Source organism: Lepidochelys kempii, chromosome 11 (assembly GCF_965140265.1).
Source record: "Lepidochelys kempii isolate rLepKem1 chromosome 11, rLepKem1.hap2, whole genome shotgun sequence".
NCBI classification, from domain to species: domain Eukaryota; kingdom Metazoa; phylum Chordata; order Testudines; family Cheloniidae; genus Lepidochelys; species Lepidochelys kempii.
The window spans coordinates 10962340-10975963 of NC_133266.1; the positions used below are offsets into that span (position 1 = coordinate 10962340).

The 13624-nt window shown below is 45.1% G+C and overlaps 1 protein-coding gene across 2 annotated transcripts in view; it reads right to left on the minus strand.

Moving 5' to 3' along the window:
• The window catches only part of ADCY5 (adenylate cyclase 5), a 334442-nt gene that overhangs the window by 108385 nt on the left and 212433 nt on the right, over window positions 1-13624 (minus strand). The gene's annotated exons all lie outside the window — the stretch shown is intronic.

The following is a 13624-nucleotide window of genomic DNA, read 5'->3' on the forward strand; positions in this document are numbered from 1 at the left end:
TCAAAATGGCCTGGGCACTGAAATGGTGCTGACTAACCCTAAGCCTATAGATCGTCACAACTCAAGCATGAAGAAATCAGAAACTGCAACTCAATGTAAAAGTGAGCACCGATGTAGAGCAGCAGCGAAAGCACTGTCATTTCACATCTATAGCATGAATATGCAAACATCAGTCTAACAAATGAATCCTCTACCTACCATGTTTGCTAAGAACCACTCTTCTGGGGAACAATTTGTGCTGCATTAAGGGAGAAAAGCTGGAAGCTAAGGTGGCTTCTTTCATTAATGATTCTAAAAGAAAAAGAGGCTATCTTAAAAAGGGTATAGCTCACTGTGACAGGTTTCAATTGGTCCACCAAGCCGCTGGGAGACAGCGGGGAGCTACTGTCTCACTGGCAGGCCTTGGTCACACCTTTCTGTCCCTAGGGAATCAGCAGAGGGAGGTGCGCCGGCAAGGGTCAGTGGCGCGCCCCTCAGGCAGGGGGAGGGCCGACAAAAGTCAGTGGCGTTGTCAGGATTCTGCTACCCGAGGCAGGCTGGCCAGGGTAGGGGAACGCAGGCCCCCCAACTCCACTGCGTTCTAGCCCAGGGCCCTGACAGTGGCGGGAGGAGAGGGTCCCGCCACTGGGTCAACGGGGAGCCATCCGCTGCACGCTGACCAAACACTGCACTGTGCAGTTCTGCCCTTGGGCTACTTCCTACCCGGTCTCTCGAGCGGGTCCCTCTGGTCCCTCCAGCTCGTCAGGGTATTCAGCTGCTGGCAGCTCCAGCTCCCCCGCTGCGTCAGGCTCACGCTGGCCTGGGTTACTGCCTGGCTCCTCCAGTTCCTCCGGGTACTTGGCGGCTGGCAGCCCTGGTAATCCCAGTCCTCCCTCCAGGTCAGGTTTCTCCTGGTCCAGGCCCTCCCCTGGCTCGGCAGCAGGGTCTGAAGGGAACAGCCAGCAGCCTGTGTCTGTGACCCTACCTGATGCTGCCCTGACTGGGATAAGGGCCCTGCCTTTTGTTCTTCCTGTTCCACCCCTCCCCTTGCAGGGGTTGGAGTAAGCTTGGTCTGGCCCGGCCCACTCAGGCTGAGAGAGTGGCTCTTTACCCTCTGGTTTGGAGGGAAGCCACCCGGCTCCCTACACTCACCCATTAAGGGACCATCCTGCTCCCAATGAAGTCAATAGTAAGACTTGTGGATTTCAATGGGAGAAGAATTGGGCTTAAAGACTTTAGAAGGAGAAAAAAAGAGGAGGATCCACTGTGGGAGTAAAACAGAATCCTTTGGATGATGCAATCTTCACTGGTATCCTTCAGTGGTTTGCAAGAATCTGGGGTGAAATCTTCTCTCTCCTAAAGTCAAAGGCAAATTCCCACTGATCTTATTGATGCCAGTATTTCACCGCCCATTGTTACTAAAAAGTTACAAACCCAGCATCTAGTATCATACCTTGTTTAATCAATATAATATTTAAAACTAATATATATCCATACTTCTCTTTGTAATTCTGTAACTGTTAAAGACTTCTGAATTACCAAACTAAACATAAAAAAATTCTGTATGCTCACTGGCAGGCATAAAAATAGCTCCCCTTCATTTGAAGGCAGCTTTGGATAAGTCACTGGATGAATAATACTTCTGGGTAAAATCCATCTTGTAATATGAAACATATTCCACACATCATTCCTCCCTCCCTAATTATCTGACACTTGGAATTCAAGCAGTGAATGCTTTACATAAATTAAGTTAGTTACTTATGGAAGTACTAAAGTGATGTTAAATGCTCTTATACTGTGTATTCTATCTTGCGCTGTTCAGATAGTACACAGAGGTACCAGAAAATGTCTTCACACCACTTCCATTTCTACTAGGTAGGGCGGGGCAATGGTAGCCAGCAAATCTGGGTTCTATTCCCATCTGCCTCACTGTTTGAACACAGGCCTATTGCCAAAACTGTCTGTGCCTCAGTTTCCTCACCTGTAAAAAAAATGGGCTAATAATGCTTACCTAGCTTCTTCCCAAGTGTGCCGAGATCCTCAGATAAAAGGCGCTATGTAATAACTAAGATTACTAGACATTATAACTTGCAAAAGTTTGGCACTGAATGAGTGAAAAAACATACAGCACAAACCAAGCAGGTGTGCAGCTGGAAAAACAACAAACAGGACAAGTGTACAGTACGATGGGGAGGAGGCCTGCTTTAATTGTACCTCTTCCTGCTAGCTGCTTTTCCTGCTATCTAAGGCACTTATATGCCCCCCCCACCCCCGCAACACAGACCTAAATTACCACAGCGTCTGAACATCACACAATCTTTAACATCATCCTTTTGAGGTAGGTAAGTACTATTTTGCCCTATGTTATACCCGGGGCACTGAGGCACAGAGAGACTAGGGGTAGGGCTTCACTGCCATTAGAGGTGTGACGGCAGCACGTGTAGACACCCCTGAGCTAGCACTGACCAAAGTAGCTCGGACAACAATAGCAGTGAAGCTGCGGCAGCTTGGGCTGACTGCCCGAGTACCTATCCTGGGTCCCGAGCGAGCGCGTACAGCCTCTATCCTGCTATCTAGCCTGCTATCGCTGTTGGAGCCAGCTAGATCAAAGCTAGCTCGGGTGCGCTACACACAGGTGTACCTCTGACTGCAGCGCAGACATACCCAAAGTGACGTGGCCAACGGTGAAAATGCGGGGAATCTGCCTGTACGATTTTTGAGTTCTGTGTGAGATTACAAACTCCCTGTGTGTGTATTTTTATCAAGCTGCAAACCCCATTTCGAATGTGGGGCTAGTTGTCATTTCTGTGGTGCTGCTGCTTCTGTTAACTGAAATGCCAAGGCAGAGCAGCAGAGGCCTTACAACAGAGTCTCCTTAAACTTTTACAGTCATCCATCTAAATGACAAAGTTGGCTGCTGGCCAGGGCAAATTGGCTTTTCAGATCTGAACTCAGGTGGGAGGTCGCCTTGGGAATGAAGTCACCTGACAGGGAACTGTGATCCTTCTCAGCCTCCTTGAGTGATATCAGTTGACAAAGGGTGAGAGGTTATTAAAAAGGGCAGGAGCTGAGCTACTCAGCAGTCCATTTTTCTCCAGCTCAAGATGAATGAGAACAACATGTGGGAGGAGCCTGGTGAGGCAGGGGAGACTGCACCTACCTGGACACAGGTGGTCCCCCAAGGACTCCCCAGGGACGAGTGAGTTAGTAGAGGGCATTGCTTTCAGGATGTTTATTGTTTTCTAAATGATGTGCACTCTCTTATGCTTCGTCTGGCAAGGAAAAGAGCCATTTCTTTAGAATCCTGGGCAAAGGGTTGGTGTGTGTTATATATTTCACAACTACCACATGCATCCTGAGAGACCTGAACTGTAGCCCAGAAGGTTCACACCTTAGGTGGTACTTTGGGGGAGAGAGTCTTTAAGATGCCGAGGAGTCAGAAGGGCCAGCATTTAGGCCAGAGTTCTAGACAGCTGGACACCATATTTCAATTCTCAGGAGGAGGGGCTAGACAAAGGGGCTATGTCCCAAAGGGATACCTAGGGACCCCAAGTCTGGGGCAGTGGCTGGACTCTGTTGAGGCTCCAGAGGCTCAAAACACGCAGGGACACAGCAGTCTAGTGAGTGGGGGGAGCCAACTGGGACCTGACACAAAGGTCACAAAGGAAGTCTCTGATGGAGCAGGGAATGAACGTGAGTGTCCTGACGCTAGGGCGAGTATTCTAACCACTCGATTATCCCTCCTCACCGTGCTACATCCTCCTGTCTCCTCAATTTGCCAGTTATTCTTATTTTGCATATCTACACTACATTACTTTACTACTTACCATGCATTGACCTGTGTAACTTACACCACCATGAAACTTCAGCTGAGTTTTTCCACGAGAATTGAGATAGCATCCAAACTTTTCATGGGGAAAATGTAAATCTAGTGAGAGAAAAGATTTGATTGTGCCAACTGATGAGGAAATAGCTGCTTTAGTTCTGCCAGCTACAGAACGTAACTTCATCTGCAAATGATTCAGGTAACCGAATAGACAGCAGAGGTCAAGATGGAAAAAGCCCGAGGGCGCTTCTGCAACACTGGCCAGGCAGATGGGGTTTGGCGAGTGGAGTAGAGCACAGGGGGATGACAGGAAAGCAATGACGCTCCTTAAGCACAGCAAGGTAGTTGTGGATCAGCAAGGAGTGCACTGGGGGAAACGTTGAGAAGAGGAACACCTGTAACACTTCTGAACTGTGGAGAAGCGCAAAGGGCTAAGGCTAGGGAGCAGAGATGAGAATTGCAGGGTAGGTCTGACCATCACGCATGCAAACACCTTTAACTTTCCTATTTTATTCTCCCAATTTTCACATCAGTTTTTTCTAATTCTATTGAAACGTACATAGGATTTCTAATTTAATTTTAGGAGAAGCAATGCAACTCTGCTACTGCCGGACAAATAGATCCGCAAATAAACAATGGAGCTGCAGCGGCCAGAACTTTGCTCTTGCTATAGCATCGTCCACCAAGCAATTTCAAGCAGTGCACTCTATGGATTCATGCAATAAAACATAAAGAACAGGCTCACTCTGGAGAGTCTTGAGAGACTTTAATATACCAAACATCGGATTTTTTATATAGCTATTAGTTTGCAATTTGATAATGCGTTCTCTAAAGAGTCACTGGATCTTTCCCAGAGCAGAGAAAGCTACCTGAAACAAGACAGTGCTTGGAAAAACTACACGATGTCTCAGACCATAGATACAAGAGGACAGAGTTATAGGTTCAGGACTATCTGCATATAAAGCACCAATTACTGGAGTATCTAGGTTATTTCTGCTCTCACAGTAGATCACAACAGCAATCTTGGTTTGGTGATTAAGCACGAATTGTTCAAAAAATGCTTGGCATCTGAAAGCACGACAAGGTCAATTCTAACAGCAACAGACATGAAGGCTTTAAACACTATTCTGTGTATATCTCTCAGATGGGGCAGAGAGGCCCCATACAGCAGAGAAGGGATTTGGGAGAGCGTTTGGGCCCTGCTAGCCCCATCCTGCTATACCTGCAGCTAATGCCAAGCCTGGAGGAGGAACGAAAGGAGAGAGCCTGACTCAGGTGAGTACTTACTGGCCAGGAAGGAGTACAGAGGTCTGAAGGGAGCTTCGCTTGTGACGTTGTGGAGACAGGCCTGCTAGCCGGAGCTGCCACTGGGGAGGAACAGCACACATCCAGGAGCAAGCAATGCTTGAATCAGACACTTGTTGGGGAACCAAGCCCAAAGGAAAGGCCTGGGATGCTCCTCCCCCAGAAGTCTGGGGGACTGCCCAGTATTGAGTTACCTTTGGGTGTTGTGGTTATAGAACTTTCTGAACCCCACCCAGAAGTGGAATAAGACTAAAGGGACAATTAACCTCAGTGGACACTGAAGACTGAGTCTTCTTTCGCTCCCCCAGGAAAACAGTGGCTGCATCTGGGCTCCCAGAAGGTCCACTAGGGCAGGGGTTGTCAACCTTTTTTTTTCCTGAGGCCCCTCCAACATGCTACAAAAACTCCACGGCCCACCTATGCCACAACAACTGGTTTTCTGCATATAAAAGCCAGAGCCGGCGTTAGGGGGTAGCAAGCAGGGCAATTGCCTGGGGTCCCATACCACAGGGCCCCCCACAAACCTAAGCTGCTCAGGCATCAGCTCTTGGTGGTGGGCTCAGGGCCTTGGGCTTCACCCCAGCGATGGGGCTTTGGCTTTCTGCCCTGGGCTCCACTGAGTCTAACGCTGGCCCTGTTTGGTGGACCCTCTGAAACCTGCTCATGGCCCCCCAGGGGGCCCCAGACCCCTGGTTGAGAACCACTGCACTAGGGGGTGCTGGTACAGCCACATCACTGTAATCTCTTACCAGAGATACAACTGACCAAACTCCTGGCCTGGACAGCACTATGTCGATAGGACAGCTTCTCCCGTTAACACAGCTACCCCCTCTCGGGGAGGTAGGGTACCTATGCTGACAGGAGACGCTCTCTCCCGTCACCACAGGTAGCATCTTCACTAAGCACTACAGCGGTGCAGCTGCACCACTGCACCACCACCGCTGCAAGTGTAGACAAGCCTTCAGCGTATACTGGGCAGAGGAATAGAAATTGAGACAAAGTTTGCTAGTGACTGCATGTCAAACATCTGATGACTGCTGCTTATGTTGTGTGAAATTCAGTTTGTTGGTCTCTGTGGACAGGCATCCACCTCACTAACCCACCAGCATAAGTAGTATTAAAATTTTTGCCCGCCTCAGAGAGGCGAAGGATAAACACACGGGGACTCCGTCCCGCTCCCTAAAGGAGATTCTTGAGCTCAGGGTTAGCGTACATTAGCAGAGCAGTGGAGAGACTTTTGCACAATTGCTTTTGGTGCTGCACCTATTCTGGAGCATATAGGACTTGTGTCACTGGTCCACACTGGGAAGTTGTGTGGTTGTACACCTATGATTGTTGGAATGTAACCTTTTTTAAATCAATATAGTTATACTGGTACAATCCCTAGGATGGATGCAGTTATACCAGTATAAAAGTGGTATATAGTGGTGTGGCTTACTCCACGTCCTGAACGAGAATCACTATGCTGGTATAGAGCAGTAAATCCAACATAACTGCATCCACTCTAGGGGGCGTATCTCTCTAAGCTCCCTTTAAGCTTTGTGGCCGTGCAGCAGGCTATCAAGGGCCGCGCAGGCACGCAGCTACAGGGAACTGGAGAGGAGAGAGATTGGGGATTGGCAGGGAGCCAGTTGGGGCACGCAGGGCTGTGGTGGGGAGCCCCAGCCCCTGAGCTGCCATTGCTGGGGAGAGTCACATCTCCCCCAGACCCAGCTCTGGAGCTGCCGCAGCCAGGGAGAGGTGCTCTCCCACAGCCCCAGGCTGCGCGGCGAGAGAGGGCTGGGGTGAGTCCTCTCGCCCTGCTGAAGCCCCAGGGCAGCCTACACCCCCAAACCCCTAATCCCCAGCCCCACTCCAGAGCCTACACCCCCAGACAGAGCCCTCACACCCCCGCACTCCAAACCCAACCCTCTGCCCTAGCCCTGAGCTCCCTCCCACACTCCGAACCCTTGGGCCCCACCCCCATCATACATCACTTCCATATTGATGCAAATATCAAAATTCATTCTGCACATGGATGTAAAAAACTAGAGGGACCACTGGTATCACTGTAACTATACCAGTATAGTTAAAGTGATATAACTTTTTAGTGTAAACGAGACCCAAGGCTATCAATCCAGCACCTTTTAAAAATTTGTTTTTAAGAGCCCCAATAAACATCTATTGGGAAGAATGAAGAAAAAAAAGGCAAGACAGTGTAACACTATTCTGAAATATACTGGTATCCTCTCTGCACAAAATGAAACTTGAAAAACACACGCTAAGCTGAACAGGAACTGTGGTATTTGATGTTTGCACTGCAGTTTTCTCTATCAAGAAGTGATTCTCTGTTCTGAAGCACCATAACACTCTAGAAGCCCAGGAATGCTTAGCACAGCTAATCCGTTTCTTCTCCGGCACAATGAAGTAACTTTCAGAGCAGCTAATTTCTTAAAGCAACTGCAAAAATAAAAACCAACACAGGCTCAATTGTGGGTGGGCTCAGTGCTAAACAGCAGATGATTCCTATTGAATAACTGCCCTAGTTTTTACAAACAATGCAGTAAACAAAAATAGAAACCCATTTACATACAGATGCTAATAACTTTATTTATAGCGTCACAGCTACAACACAACAAACTGCAACTGCAGCCCAACTTGGAAGCCATTCACTGTAGAAGAGTTTTCCCAATCCATACACCACAAAAAAAAAATACTGCTTAAGGCAGCAAACAAGACCTTTAAAATGGAACATATGGTACCAGCCAAAATGAACAGTGTTCAAGATATTCCTGAGGCACATATACCCCTCTCAGAGCCCTTCCCTGGTAGTTAACATGAACTGTAGTTAATCAAGTGAGGCTCAGTAATGTTACCACATCCCATTTATCAAGTCACACTGAATTTTCTGGACCTCATGATAACATCCCATAAACATATTTGACTGATGATTCATTTGGAGAGGAGGAGACAGGGATCACTCTAACCCAAGCCAGAAGGTGTCATAAGAAGAGATACATTTGATACTATAGATAAGGAACGTCTTTAACACATTGGTGCTGCCTGGTGCAGGACTCTTGCCAAATTATAACTGGCAGGCATGTAGAGCTGCCAGCTAAGACAGTTTGGGCCTTGTATACCCTTAGGGAAGACACACAGACACACACACTTTTATGTTCTGTGTTTTTATGGGCTTCTTTGCATAGGGAATTAACCTCGGTTTCAGCCATCAGTGTAGCTGTGCTGGTAACAAGTTTCTACTATAGACAGACTAGGAAAACCGCAGTTTGCCCTAATGCAGCTTACCTCGTTTTCAAGCGAAGGTAACTTCCAATGATTCAAATCAGGGCTTTCCTTGTCTGCAATATATGTAGCCACACCAGTGGCTGAAATTGAAGCTCATTCCCAATACAGACAAGGGTGATAATTGTAAAAAAGAGCTAATCCTCAATTCAAAGTGTGAGAACATCTCTCCCTTGTTACTAAAACATAATTACTTTGCAATGTACTTATCAGAGGCAGCAAGGTCTAATGGTTAGAACACGTGAGGGGGAGCAGGAACTTCTGAGTTCTAATCCGTCTCTCCTGAGTTCTAATCTGCTTCTCCTACTGAGTCACTAATTAACATTAGACAAATCACCATCACATCCTCTGTCTCTCCCTTTCCCCATCCACAAAATGGAGATAATTCTTACTACCTCTCAGAGGGGTTAATATTAGCATGGTGTTTTGAAAGTGTAAAATGCTAAAACACATGCAAAGAAATATTTTCCTGCTCTCTAAATGACAGTATCCTAACAAAATGACATAGGATTTTTTATTCAATTATCTGTAATAATATAAATTCAGTATTTGACACAGGTTAATTGAAAAACTACAAAGCTATGAGATATGATCCATGAACAACCAATGTCAAATGCTCTTTAGGTTTTTACTAGGAGCTCTATCAGGGCTTACTATTAGTAGAAATAGTTTTCCTAGGTCTTTAGGGAGAATAATCCAAAAGCATGTGAAGGAACACAAAGGAAGAATTAAATAAACCACATAAGAGCTTTAATTTTATTTATATATTTAAGCAAAACACAGTGATCTAATAAACACTAATGAAAGTGCTAGTCAGGGATTTAATAAGCACTGAATCTTATCTTTTCCAACTGATCATATGGAGACCAAAGACTAAAAGTAAGGCTATAGCCACATGAATCCCAGAGTTTTTAATTACAATAGAATCTAGAGCTAAGCATTTTACCTGACTCATCACAGCCTCCACGTTTATCATCTAAAGGTGGCATTTTGAATACATTACTCAACAAAGAAGATCTTTTTGTACTTCCACAGCTTTTTGTTATTCCAGTTTCCAAGCACTAACTGAATAACATTTTGAAGACTAACCAAATGAAAGATGGAGAGATTCCAATGGTTCTAATTTGATGTGACTACAGCACAAGAAAGATGCCAAGCATAACAAATAAAGCATGTGAGGCCTTTATTTAATGAGAAATATTTTGCGATGAAAATTAGTAGCAAATGCACATTACACTAGCTCTGTAGGCTACTGTTAGGACGTCATCAATGCAGTATCTGAGCACCTGGCAGCAATTATATTCACATGAGTAGCTTAACACACCAGACCAGAGGTAGGCAGGATTAGTGATTACAAATTTTACTTTTTAAATAGTGTAGTCAAGAGTTGGGGAGGGATGAGGCATGTGTGCACTGGAATGGAACATGAATGTGAGCAAATGCATGGGAATGCTATGTCTAAGGGATGATTCTTATATTTTGTCCTGAAGATGGTCAGATTCATAACCATCCTCACTTCTGAAAGCAAGTTCCACAGTCATGGGCCAGTGCTGAAAAAAATCAGTCTCCCGCTATCACTTCTACTCCCCTTACACTATCTGTTGAGTTTTTCATCATCTTTGAGGATGGCAGCCACCTCGGGAGGCTGTGTTGCTCAAGGAGGGGAAGATGATGTGATATCCATCTGAGCACTGGAGTGATGTGCTCCAATTTATATTTGTCAGCAGGCAGACATTTTCGTTCTGCTCCAGCTGCAGTTTCTTCAGTGACTGCAGACTCCCTCCTGAGTAATGTGAGCGGAGATAGCTGAGCTGGAGCTGATGAATGTATGGATTGCAATGATCACTCCAGGTTTGTGGAGTATGGCAGGTTGGAAAGTCTTCTAGCCATCTGAAGGTGGGTTCTTGTTGCTGTTATTTAGATATCTATTTTCAGAGAGAAATCCAGAACTATTCTTAAAATGTACATCATTTTGACAATGAGTGGGCAGATACTCTTTTTCTGAGGATGATTGGTCTAATCCTTAAAAGTGCTAACCACTATCCCCACTGTGTTTCCTAGGTCCCTCTTTGTCTCCACTTAGTTGTCGTTACTCTAGTGTAATGACTGTTGATTATTATTTCTTTAATCTTTTAGAGCATATTATTCAGGGCTTGCCTATGCAGTCAGCATATAGCAAGCTGGGATGGAAATCTACAGTGCTCTAGCCCACCGCACAATAACTGGCCATGTAGACCCTGCCACCATGCACTAAAAGTTCCATCGTGTGCTTTGTGTATTGCAGCAGTATGCAAAAGTGCGATTCAGAACTTTTAGCGTGTGGTGGCAAAGTCCACGTGGCAACATAGTGCACAGCAGGCTACAGAGCTGTAGATTTACACTGGCTTGCTATGCATTACGAGTCCGTGTGGACAAGCTGTTAGTTCTCATTCTACTGTACCTCAAAAAACATCCTTCCAATGAACACAAACTGACAAATAACATTTTTGGAGATCACACAACTGCAATTCCAGACCTTGCATGCCTGCAAGAAATTCATAAATATTTTTCATTGATTTAGTTGCAGTTGCAACATGACATACAGTAATGTAGCTTAAAAAAAATAGACCACCCACCCAGCATTTCCATTTCATAAAACAAACACCAGTTCATGGCATTTCATCTGTAAACCAAGATTCCTCATGCTGAGGCAGTATTTGCCGGTTACTATTTTATATAAGTAAGGGTTCTCCTCAAGAAAAAGAAAAAAACTGTATACTCAAAAGGCCTCTGTGCTTCTTCACCAAAAAAAAAAAAAAAGTCTCCAAACTTAAGAGATTGGGATTTACAGTAGCTTTGAACAGAATCCCAAGTCAAAGCAACAGAATTATTATATTTTTATGGATGACTATGTGGTTTCTGCTGAGTTCAGTTTGATCTACAGCTACAAGTTATCAAATTGCTTACTGCAGAAGCCAAAGCTCCATTTTCTTCACTTCACAAATTGATCCCAATGAATGCACTCTTGGGAATCATCAGTCACTGCAGAAATGAGAATATATATGTGGAAACTGCTAATCACTCCTGCTTTGCCACCTAATAATTGACTTTTAAAAGATCCTGACATGGTTCACCTTTTCTCTGTTCCCCAACCCCAACCCAGGCTGATGATCAATGTATCTGCTCCTCACTTTCCATGTAGTGTTTTGCAGTTTTCCCTCTCTTCCCTACCCCCATCCCACTACAACACTCCCCCTTCAGCTCTTTGAAAACACCATCTCTCGTCTTCTTCATGCTCCCAAAGATATTTTACAAAGGGTCTCTCCAATGTACCTCTGCACTCAGAACTCATGGGTCTGGCAGGCTTTGGAGATAACAAATTAAGTTATTGTCAGAATATTATTGGGGTTGTCCTAGTAGGACAGATTCCGTATAATGCAGATTCCGCAGATTCCGTATAATGAGCATTACATAGTGCCAATATATTACCAAACTTGACACAGAACTCTGCTGTCAAAGTTAAAAAAAACAAAACAAGTGAGCTGTTAGGGTGGATCAACAGATGATTGCTACTGAATCAAAGGAGCCAAATGGGCATTAGGAATGGGAGTGGGAATGAAATAAAGCCTTGGTCATCCAACTCTCTTTTAGGTTGGAGCACTCACAACAAGCAGAGGCTGAGACAGAATTTTTATGGACAAAGTGATACTGATTACGTTTATGTGACCGAGCATGCTGCATAACCAGTTAGCGCACAAGCCTTTTATCTCCAATGGCATAACCCTGAGAGGTGCCGAAAAACTGCAACTGACCTTAATGGAATCAGGCCTTAAGAAACCAGGGTTCAAGTCCTAACTTAGGCGATGTCTACACTACCCGCTGGATCGGCGGGTAGTGATCGATCTTTCGGCGAGTCGATTTATCATGTCTAGTGTAGACACGATAAATCGATCCCTGATCGCTCCGCTGTCGACTCCGGAATCCCACCAGGGCGAGAGGCAGAAGCGGAGTCGACGGGGGAGCGGTGGCCATCGATCCCACGCACGAGGACACAAAGTGATTCTAAGTCGATCTAAGATATGTAGACTTCAGCTACGCTATTCTTGTAGCTGAAGTTGCATATCTTAGATCGAACCTCCCCCCCCACCCCACCCCAGTGCAGACCAGGCCTTAGAGTGGGGCTTGGTTCAGGCCCTTAGTTCAAAAGTGTAAAGGAGTTCATTTGTGAACATTACTGATAGAGTTATATAGTGCTTTCTGAAAGCCTTAGAGAGTTTTTCTGAATTGCCAAATACATACATACTGTATCAGCCAAGGCTACGAATTGGTACAACCCTGAAGGATCAAAAAGGGGTCTCAAGAAACATGCCATCCCTCTTTTTCCAGAACACAAGCAGACCAATGAGGGCTAACACAGTCCCTCTTCCAAGGATTCTTAAAGCAAAATATAGGGACCTGCCCCATTGGGTTCTCAGAACAAGCTTTATTTTATGAAAGTCTTATTCCTGTCATTTAAATCTATGTATTTTTCCAGTGCTGATTTAATTAAAACGCAAATGCACAAATAGAAAATGATATGCTATGTTACAGTGGTAGAAGAACAACTTCACAAGACAGAATGGCACAGGCAGATACCCTAGAAATGATACATCTCTTTCTTCCCCTCTATGCTACTCTGAAACCTGTCTTTATTCACAGTCTCTCTGTTAAAGTGCTTTTCCCCATTGCTCAACCTCATCTCCCTAATCCACCCTATTTTTTTTGCCCACTCTTTGCCTCCGCTCAGTCACTTTCTTGCAGTTTCTTCTAAGATGAACATACAGCCAGGACCAAACTTTCACAACAATAATTGATGAAGGGTTAAAAATTAAGGCACAGGCAGTTTATTTATTGTATTTTGTTTCTTCAACAAAATGATTTTGTGAAGTTCAATGTACTTCGGGATGAAAAACTTCCATGTCAAATATTAATTCATTGTAATGTAAGGAGAGTTGGAATCATAGAATCATAGAATATCAGGGTTGGAAGGGACCTCAGGAGGTCATCTAGTCCAACCCCCTGCTCAAAGCAGGACCAATCCCCAATTAAATCACCCCAGCCAGGGCTTTGTCAAGCCTGACCTTAAAAACTTCTAAGGAAGGAGATTCTACCACCTCCCTAGGTAATGCATTCCAGTGTTTCACCACCCTCCTAGTGAAAAAGTTTTTCCTAATATCCAACCTAAACCTCCCCCACTGCAACTTGAGACCATTA